General features: G+C 38.7%; 1 non-coding gene across 1 annotated transcript; it reads right to left on the reverse strand.

Annotated features, from left to right (window-relative positions):
• Window positions 1–245: 245 nt before the first annotated feature.
• On the reverse strand, window positions 246–352 carry LOC142866019 (U6 spliceosomal RNA). The gene has a single exon (XR_012916092.1). It is a non-coding gene; the product is annotated as a U6 spliceosomal RNA (small nuclear RNA).
• Window positions 353–14751: the final 14399 nt, after the last annotated feature.

Here is a 14751-nt window from a genome sequence, read left to right on the forward strand (position 1 = left end):
AAACAGCTTGTCCAACCATTGAGTGTTGTTTTCTTCCCCTTCTGGTAAGCCTATGACCTTCACATTAGGTTTCTTCACATAATTCCACAGCTCTTGTAGGCTTTGCTCTTTTCTCTTGTTTCTCTGCTCTATTTCTGTGACTGCTTTATTTAGTTGGAGGGTGTTATCTTCAATCTCTGAGATATTTTCTTCTGTTTCATCTACCCTGTTCTTGAGACTTTCCACTGTATTTTGTAGTTCCTTGAAAAAATATGGAACACTTCAGGAATTTGCGTGTCATCCTTGCGCAGGGGCCATGCTAATCTTCTCTGTATCGTTCCAATTTTAGTATATGTGCTGCCAAAGCGAGCACGGGGGTACAAATTTTAAGGTTTCTAAAAATGCCCTTTCCCTGCCTCCCAGGTGGGGTATACTTTCTCACTCCTTTTATGTTGTACTTGGCCAATGGAATGTGAGTCAATATGACATATGTCAAATATAAGCATAAGTCTTAAGCTAAACTGCATGGTACAGCTCTGGTTCTTGTTCTTTCCCTCTGCCATGAATTTAGCACATCCCAAATAGGGACTGCTCCTTCAGTCTGAGTCCCAGAATGAGAAAATGCATAAAGCTGACTCACAGCCAGGAACAGACCCACATTTGCCAGTATGTTATGTGAGAAAGAAATAATCATTACTATAAGCTGAAGAGTTTGGAGTTGTTTGTTACCACAACAAAGTTGACTAATACACAAGGGTTGCCTAGTCTGTAACAAGAGGCAAGGTGGGTAGAAGAGAGGACATGAGAGATAGTTATGTTGCGATAAAGTTTTTATGGTGATTTTGGTTTCTCAATTCCCATGATACACTCATGGAAATTCCTTGTTCCAGAGAAACACAAAGATCTGTCATTGCTGCCCCTGGGACTAGGACTTTACTATGACTCCGGGGATCTACTATTCATCCCTTGGGGTCATTCCCTTTTCCATGGGTACCCTAGATAGGGAAATTCATGCCAGGAGGGCTCAACATAATGGGTTTTTCTCCCACTACTACTTCTTTCACTGCAATTACAGAAAATCAGAGCAGAGTTGTTTTAGCACTAGTGTGAAAAAATAGTTACCTAGCATAATATCTCCAGTGATTTCTTTTTTCCCCTTTTATTTCATCATATTATGTGGGTACAAATAATATTAGGGTTACATATATTGCCCCTGCCACCCCTCCCTCCACCCAATGTGCCAGAAATTCAAGCGTGTCCAATCCCCACGTAGTGCGCACCGCACACATTATGTAAGTATACACCCTTCTCCTCCTCACCCCTCCCACCTGACCACCACCCAATAAAAGTGTGGTTTTTTATGAAATTTTGGTTACATTGATTATCTTTGCCTCTCCCTAAGAAGGGTTAGAGGTATGCCCTTTCCTTCCAAAATGCTCACCACATCCCCCCCCCCTGAATCCCTGGTGAACACTACCACCATTTGAGCATCATAGTTTTAATCAGTCAGTACTAATTTGATGGCTAGCAGATGTGGGGCCCATTTTCTATATCTTGTGTTACCTGACTTTGGATAACTGGCTTAAGCTTAATCCAGGATCGCATAAACGGTGCTAGCTCACTGTCGTTTTTAGAATTAAGTAATATTCCACTGTGAGCATATACCACATTTTAATTATCCACTCATGAATTGACAGGCACTTGGGTCGTTTCCATGACCGTGCAATAGTGAGTTATGCTGCCATAAACATTCAGGTGCAGATGTCTTTATAATAGAATGTCTTATGCTCTTTTAGGTAGATGCCCAACAATGCTATTGCTGGATCGAATGGTATTTCTATTTCTGGATGTTTGAGGTATCTCCAAATTATTTTCCACAAAGGTTGCACTAATTTTCAGACTCATAAGCAGTGTAAGAGTGTTCCTGTCTCTCAACATCCTCGCCAGCATTTGCTGTTTTGGGATTTCTTGATATAGGCCATTCTTACTGGGGTTAGGTGGTATCTCATTGTGGTTTTGATTTGCATTTCTCTGATGATTAGAGATGTTGAGCATTTTTTTATATCTTTGCAGGCCATTATTCTGTCTTCTTTGGAGAAGTTTCTATTCATTTCCTTTGCCTATTTCTTGATGGGATTGTTTGATTTGTTCTTGTTAATTCTTTTATGTTCTAGATAGATTATTGTTATTAGACCTTTATCAGAGATCTCTAGAGCAAATATTTTCTCCCACTCTGTGGGTTGTCTATTTCCTCTACTGATAGTTTCCTTGGCTGTGCAGAAACTTTTTAATTTGATCAGATCCCATTTGTTTATTTTTGATGCTGCAGTGATTGTCTTCAGGGTCTTCCTCAAAAATTCTTTGCCTACACCAATGTCTCACAGAGTTTTCACAACATCTTCTTCTAGGATTCTTAAGGTTTCATGCCTTAGGTTTAAGTCTGTTATCCATATTGAGTGAAATATAGTGAGTGGTGAGAGGTGAGATCCTGATTCGCTCTTTTGCATGTAACTAACCAGGTTTCCCAGCACCATTTATTGAAGAGAGATTCTTTTCCCCATTGTATATTTTTGTCAGCTTTATCAAAGATTAAGTTACTGTATACTGATGGTTTCATCTCTTGTATCTCAGATCTATTACAGATATTGATGCTTCTGTTCTTGTGCCAGTTCCAGGCTGATTTAACTATTATTGCTTTATAGTACAGCTTGAAGTCAGGAAGACTGATGTCTAACAGTTTGTTCTTTTTATTGAAGATTGCTTTGGCAATACACGTTTTTTCCTGGTTCCATACAAAGTGAAGACTTATTTTTTTATATCTGTAAAGAATGCTGATAGTATTCTGATGGGGATTGCATTGATTCTGTAGATCACTTTAGGGAATATTGACATTTTAATGATATTGATTCTACCAATCCATGAACAAGGTAGATTTTTCGATCTGTTTAAATCTTCTGCAATTTCTTTTTTTAGTGTTTTGAAGTTCTCCTTGTATAAATATTTTGTATCTTTCATTAAGTATACTCCTAGATATTTAGTTTTCTTTGGGGCTATAGTAAAGGGTATTGCATTTTTGATTTGAGTTTCTGCTTGATGGTTCTTGGCATACATGAATGATTCTGATTTGTGTATGTTGATTTTATAACCTGAAACTTTACCAAATTCATTTATAAAATCTAGTAATCTCTTGGGTGAGTCCATGGGGTTTCTCTAGGTATAATATCATATCATCAGCAAAGAGCGAGAGTTTGATTTCATCTGCCACCACTTGAATGCCCTTAATACCCCTCTCTTGCCTGATTGCTATGGGACTTTGAGCACTATGTTATATAGCAGAGGAGACAGGGCATCCTTGTCTAGTTCCAGTTCGAAGAAGGAAATATTTCAATTTTTCCCCATTTAGAATGATATTAGCAGTGGGTTTGTCATAGATGGATTTGATAAATTTAAGTTATGAGCCATCTACGCCTATTTTGTTAAGAGTTTTTATCATAAAGATGTGTTGGACTTTGTCAAATGCTTTTTGTGCATCTATTGACAGAATCATATGGTCTTTGTTCTTGATTTTATTTATGAAGTGAATTGCATTTATAGACTTTTGTATGTTGAACCATCCTTGCATCTCTGGAATAAAAACCACCTGGTCATGGTGAATTATTTTTTTGATGTGTTGCTGAATTCTATTTGCTAAACTTTTATTTAGAACTTTTGCATCTGTCATGAGGGATATTGGTCTGTAATTTTCTTTTTTTGTTGCGTCCTTTCCTGGCTTTGGTATCAAGGTGATATTGGCATCCTACAACGAGTTAGGAAGGATACCATCCTTCTCAATGGTGTGGAATAGTTTCTGTAGTATAGGTATGAGTTCATCTCTATATGTTTGGTAGAACTCTGAAGTGTAGCCATCTGGCCCAGGACTTTTCTGTTTTGGGAAGTTTTTTATTACTGCTCCAATTTATGAGCTTGAGATTGGTCTGTTCAGGAATTATGTTACCTCCTTTGTGAACTTAAGGAGTTTGTAAGTATACAAGAATTTGTTGATTTCATCTCCATTCTTTAGTTTGGGGGCCTATAGTTTTTTATAATAGTCAAATATAATGTTTTGTATTTCTATGGTTTCTGTTATGATCTCTCCTTTTTCATTTCTTATTGAGTTTATTAGAGTCCTTTCCCTTTGAGTACTTGTCAATCTAGCAAGAGGGCCATCAATTTTGTTTATCTTTTCGAAAAACCAGCTTCTGGTTTTGTTGATCTTTAGTATAGTCCTCTTGTTCTCTATTTCATTCAGTTCTGCTTTGATCTTTGTTATTTCTTTTCTTCTATTAGGATTGGAAATTTTTTGCTCTTCTTTTTCCAATTCCTTGAGTATATTCATTAGGTATCTAAGCTTTCTGTTTTAAGGATATGAGCATTACTTGCTATTAGTTTTCCTCTCAGGTAAGTTTTTGCTGTATCCCATAGGTTTTGGTATGAAGTATCACTGTTATCATTTTGTTCAAAGAAATTCTTGATTTCTCTCTGAATTTCTTCCTTTACCCAATAATTTTTCAATGATAGATTGTTTAATTTCCATGATTTCATGAGGTGTTGAGTGTTTCTATAGGAATTGAGCTGTAATTTTATACCATTGTGGTCAGAAAAGATACAAGGTATAATTTCCATTTTCTTGAATTTTTTGAGATCTGATTTGCAGCTTAGGATGTGATCAATTTTGGAGTAGGATCCATGGGATGCTGAGAAGAATGTAAATTCAAGTTAATTTGGATCGAATGCTCTATAGAGATCTGTCAGATCTTTTTGATCAAGGCTTTGTTCAGGTCCATTATTTCTTTGCTTATTTTCTGTTTGGAGGATCTATCCAGATCATTCAGTAGAGTGATGAATCCCCTGCTACTCTGGCAATGTTGTGTAACATGGTGTTTAGATTAGACAAGGTTTGCTTTAAGTAATTAGGTGCTCCTGTATTGGGTGCATAGATATTAACAATTGTTAAATATTCTTGTGGATCTTCCCTTTCACCATTATATAATGGCTATCTTTATCCTTTTTTACTTTTGCTATTTTAAAGCTTATATTATTTGCAAATAGTATAGCTACCCCAGCTTTCTTTTGACTTCCGTTTGACTGGATGATAGTTTTCCATCCCTTGACCTTCATCTGGCAGGCATCTTTGTGGGTTGGATGTGTTTCCTGTAGACAGCAGATACTAGGCTTGTCAATTTTTATCCACTCTGCCAGTCTATGTCTCTTCAGAGGACAGTTTAAGCCATTTACATTTATTGAAAGGATTGAAATTAAAGGAAGATTACCATTCATATTATTGAGTGGAGTCTTGTTGCTTTGTTTTACTCCTTGAGCCATCATGTAGTTCGAGATCTAAACTTTGAATTTTTGACATTTTTACTTTGAGGAGTGTCTCCTGCCCTGTTTGGTTACAAATGCAGGTCTGAGAACTTCTTGTAGGGATGGTCAGGTCTTTGCAAATTCCTTCAGTGATTGTTTGTCTGAGAAAGATTTTATTTCTCCCTCATAGATGAAACTTAATTTTTCTGGATAAAGAATTCTAGGTGGGGCTTTGTTCTGTTCTAGAAGATTAAGGATAGGAACCCAATCCCTCCTGGCTTGTAATGTTCCAGATGAGAAATCTGCTGTTAGTCTGATAGGCTAACCTTTGTAGGTCATTTGCTGCTTTTGTCTCACTGCACGGAGAATTGTTTCTTTCATGTTTACTTTGGTCAGCCTAAAAACCACATGACGAGATGATTGCCTCTTCTCATTGAGTCTCCCAGGAGTTCTGTGTGCTTCTTGTATTTGTATATCAAGATTTCTGGGCAGAGCTGGCATATTTTCCTCCAGTGTTCTGTGAAATAAGTTTTCCAGCCCTTGTGAATGTTCCTCTTCCCCTTCTGGAATTTCAATCAATCTGAGATTCAGCTTTTTAACATAATCCCACACTTCCTGTGAACTTTGGTCTTGTCTCTTGTTTCTGTGTTCCCTTTCTTCCTCTTATTTGTTTAGAGCATAGGCATAAACTTCAAGTTCTGAGATTTTTTTCCTCTGCATGGTCCATCCTGTTCTGTGGGCTTTCCAATGAATTATGGAGATCGTTGATTGTTTCCTTCATTGCCAGAATTTCTTTTTGGTTTTTACGGATAATCTCAATTTCTTTGGAGAATCTTTCATTCATTTCCTGTATTGTTCTTGTGGTTTCTCTATGTTGTGATTCTATTTTCTCTTCAATTTCATTTAGTTTTATAGCAACCATATTCAGAAATCTTCCTCTGTCAGTTTACTCATATCATGTAAGTTGGTGCCAGATGATTGAGAATGAGTATTTTGCTTTGGAGGTGACTTTTCTCTCTGTTCCTTCATGTTTCCTGTAAACTTCCGATAGTTCTTTCTCATCTGGGTGCTTTATTAAGTATCAGAGGTGCAGGGACTGGATTATGAGCTAAAATCTGGAATTCTGGAGGGACAGTCCTTGGCAGATCTGGGAACATGTGATGGGGACCTGTACTGTCTTAGAGGAGTTTCAGACTGTTGGGTTATCTTTGACCTGCTGTCTTCACTGTCTTTTAATAGAGATTAGGGAGATTGGAACCCTTGCTTAGACTCCCCAGAATTATATCCCTCTTGTGAGCATGATTCCCCTATCAACTACTAGTATGAAGACAGAGGCACTCTGATGAGCTATGAGGTTATTCTCTCTTTTTGTTGCTTGTGGTTTATGAGGGGAGATCGGTTATCAAGCTATTCCAATACCTATGTCATGAGCTCTAAACCCTTAAATGTGGTAAACAGGACTCTCAGCCTTTGGGGAGTGTCGTGCCTCTCCTAGGGGATCCTTGGGCCTTGTTACCTATTTAGTTGGGGTGAGATAAGCAATAGGTATCGGCAAGCTTAAGAGATTATACTTCAGAGATTGCTTGATCTGTGGCTAGAGGGGAGCTGCTAAAAAGTTATTCAAAGATCATTCGCTGCATATATGTGGCAGCTCCTGGTGGAAAGTGTCTTTTGGTGCAATTGTTAGGGATTCTCGTTGAGATTTTCCTTCTCAGAACACAAGTCTATAATTTGGCAACTGCCTGGATACCAAGGACAAGCCCTTGTATTCTGTTTTTAACAGATGATCCAAACCAACTTGCTGTAATAGGGCATCGACTCTTTTTACTCTGCCCCTTCAAGGATGGGGTTTATCTGGATAGTGTGAAGTAAAAGGCTCAGGGCTGTTGAAGAGGCCCTGCCCAGGGGCACTAAGGGACACAGAACAGAGAGCAACCTGCCTGGCTACTCTGCTCCTGCATATGAGGGGTCAGGCCCTTCCCTATGGAATACCAGTAGCCTGGTCACAGACAAGGACCTTCTGCAACTCAGGCAGGCCTTAACCCTAAAAGTGGACTCCCTCACTACTGCGTGCTTCCAGGGCTGGGGGATGATCCCTTGGCTGAAGATTCTGTCTTCCAAGTCACCTCCAGGATATGGGCTCATGTCTCAGCTTGAGTATCAGTCTAGAGAAGCTGTTACTAAACCCTTTCAGGGGAGGGATCTGGGACTTTGGTGAAAAACAGGCCAGCAATGGATATTAAGCAATAGGAGATAGCAGTACAGCCTCTTGTTTCAGCTTGAATAATGGCTTGTTTCACTACTCTGCCTAGGGGTGAATTCTGGTTTTTTGGAGAAAAGCACCTATCTCAAATCCCCACAATGTGCTGAGGGTACAGTTGTCCCAAGTCATAGTTGGAAAATCACTCTCTTTCCTATTTCCACTTGGCTAGGGCAGGTTCTGTTCATTAGGAGCAAAACCAAGGCAGTTGGGTGGGATGGGGAACTGCCTGACCTCACCGGGGTACACCACCTGGGGAGCAATCTCTTTTCCTTTTTCCTCCCCTCCCTGGTGGGACTTGAGACACTGGGATCTGCCAGGAGGCTTCACCAAAGAGCGAGCTCTTTCCCTCTTCTGCCTTCTCACTGGAGGCGCTTGAGCTGCCAGGGACCACTTAGAAGCTCCCTTGAGAGGTCAAAACTATCCCTTTTCCGTGTGTCACCAGAGGAGCTTGGGCTGCTGTAGACCCCTGGGGAGGATCCGCGGAGGATCATGCTTGCTCCCTCTTCTGCCCATTCACCAGCAAAGCTCGGGTGGCTGGGGACCACTGACAGGTTCCCCCAAGGGATGAAAATTTTCCACGCATCCCTGGCAGCAGAGCTCGGGCCGCTGCAGCCCCCTGGGGAGACTCTGTGAAGGATCGTGCTTGCTCCCTCTTCTGTTCCCTCCCCAGCAGCGCTTGGGCTGCCCAAGTCCACTGGACAATTCAGTCAAATGAGCAATCTGTCTCACTTTTCTGTCCCTTCACAAGCGAGGCATAAGCCCCTGGTGTGTACAGATCTCCCAGCAAAGGCGATCTTGCACCGTGCCCTGGAGATTTCAAATTACTTTCCGCTCCTGCCTCCTCTTCGAACTGCCTGACCACCCGTGTTACCTCTTCACACTGTCTTCAGGCACTTCCCTGCTTGCATAGATGTGGTGGTCAGTGAAGAAGAAGTCATCGCCCTGTGGGACAGATCACACAGTCTTGTTCAGCTGGCCACTGAGCATGGCCAGCTTGCACTCCAATCCCCGCTGTACCACTCGGATTCTTGGAACTTCACAGCAAATCCACTGAGTCACTTTCCTCCTTTTCCCAGCACTTCTGCCCCTTGAAGCTTCCGTGCAATTCTGTGAAGCTGATCCTGTGGGAGAACTACCCACTCAAGTGATTCAGGCTGCCTTCTTCACCTGCCACTGTGAGAGCAGAGAGCCAGGAAGTCATCCCTAATCCGCCATTTTTTACAATCTCTCCAGTGATTTCTTAAAGTTTATTTAAATATTTACTGTCTGACAACACTTCCTTGTTTCACTTATCACTGGAACATGCTTTATTTTTTTTAATATGCAGGAGTATAAGTGAGCAGATGTTCTCAAGCTGTTACCAACAACCAGTAGCCAACCAGTACAATAAAAGTCAGCTGAGAGTTTGACAGCATGCAAAAGTAGCTTCACAAAGTAGTTAGTTCTTTCCTATTAATATCTAGTCTCCTCTTTCCACTTCTCATTCTAGTGATTCCACACATGAAGCTATCATCTATTAAGTACCTATTATATGTCAGCCATTTTGCACATGTATGTATAATTTCTAGTCTTTGCAACAACTCTTCAAGATAGGCAGTTATTACCAATTTACAGATAATAACTTACTGTATAAGTTTTCTACTGCTGCTGTAACAAATTACCATAAGTTAAGCAGCTTAAATGCAGGTACAGCATGGCCCAACTTGGTCCTATGCTTAGGGTCTCACAAGGCTGAAATCAAGCTGTTGGTAGGGATGTGCTTCTTACTGAAGGCTCTAGGGGAGAATAAACTTCCAGGTTCATTTAGGTTATTGGAAGGATTTAGTTCCTTGTAGATGTGGGTCTGAGATTCCTATTTCCTTCCTTGCTGTCAGCTAGGAGCCTCTCTCAGCTCCTCCATCTTCAAGCCAACAACGATGGATTCAGTCCCTCTCATGCTCTGAACCTCTCTAACTTTTCCTTATGCCACATTTCTTCTGCCTTTCTCTTCCCCTTTATTTCTCTATTCTCAGCAGAAGTGTTTTGTGTTTTTAATGGCTCATGTGATTGAATTGGGCCCACCTGGATAATCCAGGGTACTCTCCCATCACAAGGTCCATAATTACATCTGCAAAGTTGCTTTTGCCATGGAAGGTAACCCATTTACAGTTTACAGGGATTAAAACTGAGGTAGGTGTGAACCAAGGCTTATTAGGCATTAAGGCTCATGCCCTTCCAATGAGTCCACCCTGCCTTTCTAATATGTTTAATTTGTTAAAGCATATAATGGGAACATAGAGGAGGAAAAATGTCTTAAGCAAAGCATAAAGGTATTTAGTAAATAAAGTCTGTTTCCAATTTTCAACATGATTTATCCCTTTGAAATAAAGCCCTCAAAATAGTCAAAATTTCAAATAAATCAATGTTGTTGTTTCACTTTATATTCTGAAGGGTCATTAAGAGTATGTATTCAATATAAATATACTTTTCACAATAAATATAGATGAAAATTGACAGACTCGCTTTGCTAATTCATCCAAGACTGAGTAGACTTATTCTTGGCAGAAATGAAAGCACTTTAAACACACAATATTCCCTTAAATCTACTAGCACTAGAAGGCAGCATAAGGGTTTCACTACACCAGGGACATACTGCCCCTGATTGTCAGGAATAACCCAGGCCTCACAGTATTTCTGAGAAGGGGCACATTGACTTTCTGGACCCTAAAGCAGGATTTGTTCTTCATTTTAGGATTTGCTTAAATGTAGTACTCACACTTATTTGGATCCAAGTATTGGCAGAGCCTTGTCAGAGTTAAAAGCTGTAACATAGAGCAGAGAGATGAATGGGTCCATGACAAATTACTTCTGAAACTGAATCTGCCTATCGCTAAAACCTGACCACAGACATCAGGCACACCTAACATAGGTGCTGAAGAAATGCTTGCCCATGACTTCTCTACTGAATTCCAATATTCCATGATGATTCATCCGTTTATGTATTTAATGTTATATCAGTTATTCTGATGTGGCCAACACTGAGCAAGGAACTGGAGGTACAGCAATTCATGCCATGGTCTTTGCTCTCAAAGAGTTCATGGTCTAGTTGGGGAATTCTAGGTCACACAAAAGTATAAGGATGACTTGCCCAAAGTAGGAATCAATAAATATCAGTTGAATAAATAATAATCATTAGAAACTTGTTGAAAACATTTGAAAAGATGCTCAACAGCATTAGTCATTAGAGAAATGCAAATAAAACCCGCAATTGAACACCACTTCACACCAGGATAGCTACCAGGATAGCTATAATTTTTAAAAATGGAAAATAAGTGTTCACAAGAATTTGGAGGAATTGGAATACTCATACATTGCTTGTAGGATTGTAAAATGGTACAGTTGCTTTGGAATATAGTTTGGCAGTTCCACAAAAGATTAAACATAGAGTTACCATAGGACCTAGCAATTGCACTCATAGTAGAATTTATTAAAGTTAATTTAATGGATTATATGAATTATGGAGCATATTACATAATGGAATATATATACACATACATATATATACACTCCTAGGTGTGTGTGTGTGTATGTGTGTATATATATATATATATGTGTGTGTGTGTGTGTGTGCGTATATAGATATACACATATATACCCAAAATAATTGAAAGCATGCATTCAAGAAAAACTGAAGAGCTCATAGAAGCATTATTTATGATAGACAAAAAGTAGAAAAAACCCAAGTATCCATCAACTGATAAGTACATAAACAAAATGTGGTAAAGCCATACAATGGAATATTATTATGTAATAAAAATAAATGAAGTACTGATACATGCTACAACTTCGATGAACTTTGAAAGTATTTTGCTAAGTGAAATAATCTTAACACAAAAACCACTATTTTATGATTACATTTATAAGAAAATTCAGAAAAGGCAAATTTGTAAAAAACAAAAAGTAGATTAGTGGCTACCACTAAATATCCAGAAAAGGCAAATATATAGAAACAAAGTCATTTAAAATGTCTGCATATGACTGGAGGGATGGGGAAATTGGAAAGTGATAGCTAAAAATAGTTTCTTTTTGGGGTGATGAAAATATTCTAAAATTATATCATGTTGATGATTACACAACTCTGAATATATTAAAACTAATAAATTATATACTTTAAAAGGGTGAATGTTGTGGTATGTGAATTATATATCACTAAAGCTACTATATTTAGTGTGATATAGCCACACTATGGAATGCTATGTGTACTGAATTTGTAGTTTTGTATGTACCAACATGATCAAATGAGTGATAAAATAAAACTGCAAAGCTACGTGTATGCAATTATCCTATTTTAGTTTTTGAAAAACTATACAAATGATTTCTATCTTGATCCAAGTAGTGGTTATGTAGGTGTACAGAAATATATATTAAAAAAAAGTCAATGTACTTACTATCTGTGACTTTTATTTACATGTGTTATATCTCAATAAAAATTAAAAATATATGCTATATATGTATATTTATACTTAGTCTGTACATTGATAGCAGTTTTTAAGTATATAAACCTAACTGTCAACAGAGGCTACTCGTGGGGAGTTATATTAGGAATATGGTATAATTAAAAGAGGCTTTCTTCTAATTTTGTATACTTCTACATTGTTTTGAATTTTTCTAAATAAACATATTTTCTATTACTTTAAACAATAAATATCTTTAAGTAGCAGAGATCTAAATTTTGAATTCTATCTTAGCTTAATTCAGAGAACACTGGCCTTCATATACTTTTCCCAAAGAACAAAATCCTCAGCTGGATAGAGGAGATGTATGCATTTATAAAACGCTGGAGGAGCCACCAACCCTGATGGCTTCTAGGCTTGAGGCGCAATCAATTGTGGTCTCTGATCCCAAAGTGCCTGTTTTTTGTTTGTTTGTTTTTTATTTCGGCATATTATGGGGGTACAGATTTTAAGGTTTCAATAAATGCCCATTTCCCCCCTACCCCCACAAGTCTGAGTCTCCAGCATAATCATCCCCCAGATGGTGCACATCTCACTCATTACATATGCATATACCCGCCCCCCTTCCCCCTCCCACCTGCCCAATACCCTATAACTGTAGTACCTATGTGAACACTTAGGTGCTGTTCATATAATACCAATTTGCTAGTGAGTATATGTGGTGCTTCTTTTTCCATTCTTGGGATACTTCACTTAATAGTACGGGTTCCAGCTCTAACCAGGAAAATATACGATGTGCTATATCACCATTGTTTCTTAGAGCTGAAAAGTACTCCATGGTATACATATACCACATTTTTTTTTTTTTTTATTTTGGCATATTATGGGGGTACAGATTTTAAGGTTTCAATAAATGCCCATTCCCCCCCTCCCCCCAAAAGTCTGAGTCTCCATCATGACCATCCCCCAGATGGTGCACATCTCACTCACTATGTATGTATATACCCGCCCCCCTCCCCCCTCCCACCTGCCCAATACCCTATTACTGTAGCACCTATGTGTCTACTTAGGTGCGACTCAGTTAATACCAGTTTGCTGGAGAATATATCTGGTGCTTGTTTTTCCATTCTTGGGATACTTCACTTAGTAGTATGGGTTCCAGCTCTAACCAGGAAAATATAAGGTGTGCTATATCACCATTGTTTCTTAGAGCTGAATAGTACTCCATGGTGGACATATACCACATTTTATTAATCCATTCTTTGATTGATGGGCACTTGGGCTGTTTCCACAGCCTTGCAATTATGAATTGTGCTGCTATAAACATTCGAGTGCAGGTGTCTTTTTTGTAGAGTGTCACTGGATCATTTGGGTAGATGCCCAGCAATGGGATTGCTGGATCAAATGGTAGATTCACTTGTATCGCTTTAAGGTATCTCCATATTGCTTTCCACAGAGGTTGAACTAGTTTGCAGTCCCACCAGCAGTGTAGGAGAGCTCCTCTCTCTCCGCATCCACGCCAACATTTATTGTTTGGAGACTTTTTGATAAAGGCCATTCTCACTGGAGTTAAGTGATATCTCATTGTGATATTGATTTGCATTTCCTTGATGTTTAGACATATTGAGCATTTTTTTCATATGTTTGTTGGCCATTCTTCTGTCTTCTTTAGAAAAGTTTCTGGTAAAGTACTTTGCCCGCTTTTTAATGGGGTTATTTGATTTATTTCTTCCTGATTTTCATGAGTTCTAAGTATATTCTAGTTATCAGTCCCTTATCGGATGCATACGATGCAAAAACTTTCTCCCATTCTGTGGGTTGTCTGTTTACTTTCATGACTATTTCTTTGGCTGTGCAGAAGCTTTGTAGTTTAATCATGCCCCATTTAATTATTTTTGTTGCTACTGTGATTGCCTTTGGGGACTTCTTCATAAACTCTTTGCTCAGGCCGATGTCTAGGAGAGTGTTTCTAACTATTTCCTCTAGAATTCTAATAGTTTCATACCTTAGGTTTAAGTCTGTTATCCAGCGTGAGTTGATTTTTGTGAGAGGTGAAAGGTATGCGTCCAGTTTTAGCCTTCTACAGGTGGCTATCCAGTTTTCCCAGCACCATTTATTGAAAAGGGATTCTTTTCCCCATCATATGTTTTTGTCTACTTTATCAAAGATTAGATGGCTATATGAGGATGGTTTTATATCAGGATTTTCACATCTGTTCCATTGGTCCATATTCCTATTTTTGTGCCAATCCCAGATTGATTTAATTACTACAGATTTGTAGTATAGTTTGATAACTGGCATATTAATGCCTCCCATTTTGATTTTGTTGCCTAGAATTGCTTTTGATATTCGGGGTCTTCTTTGTTTCCATATGAAGCATAAAATCATTTTTTCTATATCTGTGAAGAATGCTGATGGGATTTTAATAGGTATTGCATTGAATCTGTAGATCAGTTTGGGTAGCATAGACATTTTGATGATGTTGAGTCTGCCGATACACGAGCATGGTATGGATTTCCATCTGTTTAAATCCTCTGCTATTTCCTTCCTCAGTGTTTCATACTTCTCCCTGGAGAGGTCTTTTACATCCTTGGTTAAGTATATTCTAGGTACTTTAATTTCTTTGTTGCTGTTGTTAAGGGAATTGAGTCTTTGATTTGATTCTCAATTAGATTGTTGTTGGCGTACATGAATGCCTCTGATTTCTGTGTATTGATTTTGTATCCTGAGACT

The sequence above is a fragment of the Microcebus murinus genome, chromosome X (assembly GCF_040939455.1).
Source record: "Microcebus murinus isolate Inina chromosome X, M.murinus_Inina_mat1.0, whole genome shotgun sequence".
Classification (NCBI taxonomy): Eukaryota; Metazoa; Chordata; class Mammalia; order Primates; family Cheirogaleidae; genus Microcebus; species Microcebus murinus.